Here is a 612-nt window from a genome sequence, read left to right on the forward strand (position 1 = left end):
ACCGACTTCAGCTGCTGTGATTGCGCGCAGGGAAAAGAAGCATGTTTTCCTTAGGGAAGCGAAGTTTCTTTAATAGAAATTACTAGTTAGATGCAAGAGAGACTTGAATATTGTTGTTTTTTTGTTTTAAACTGATCATTCTTAGGGTAAAAGATGAAATCTCTCGGGTCCTCACATCGCATTGACTTCGTCCGTTTTGCTCTCTGCTGATTGATCCACACGGTTTGAAATTTTGGCCGCAGAAGGGAATTTTCAATGCAATTCAGTTTATTTCTATAAAGTTTTCTATCTAAGAAAAACAAGTTGATTGCATCAACTCATTGACTCCAATGCAACCCCTCACACTAAGCATGCTTGCAATGACAGTGGAGAGGAAAAACTACCTTATAACAGGAAGAAACCTCCAGCAGAACCAGGTTCAGTGGGCGGCCATCTGCTGAGGCCGACTGGGGTTCAAGGTGACAGAAGCAGAGATACAAAAAGCAACTGTACAGGAAACACACAGCCAGGCAGAAGAGCTCAGAGCCAACTCCCATGTCAGTGGATGAAGAGAGCACATCCAGCCAGTCACAGTCAGAGAAACAGGACTACACTGGAAAAACAGGCCGATCT

The sequence above is a fragment of the Cyprinodon tularosa genome, unplaced genomic scaffold (assembly GCF_016077235.1).
Source record: "Cyprinodon tularosa strain WSP-4 unplaced genomic scaffold, ASM1607723v1 ctg314, whole genome shotgun sequence".
In the NCBI taxonomy this organism is placed as follows: Eukaryota; Metazoa; Chordata; class Actinopteri; order Cyprinodontiformes; family Cyprinodontidae; genus Cyprinodon; species Cyprinodon tularosa.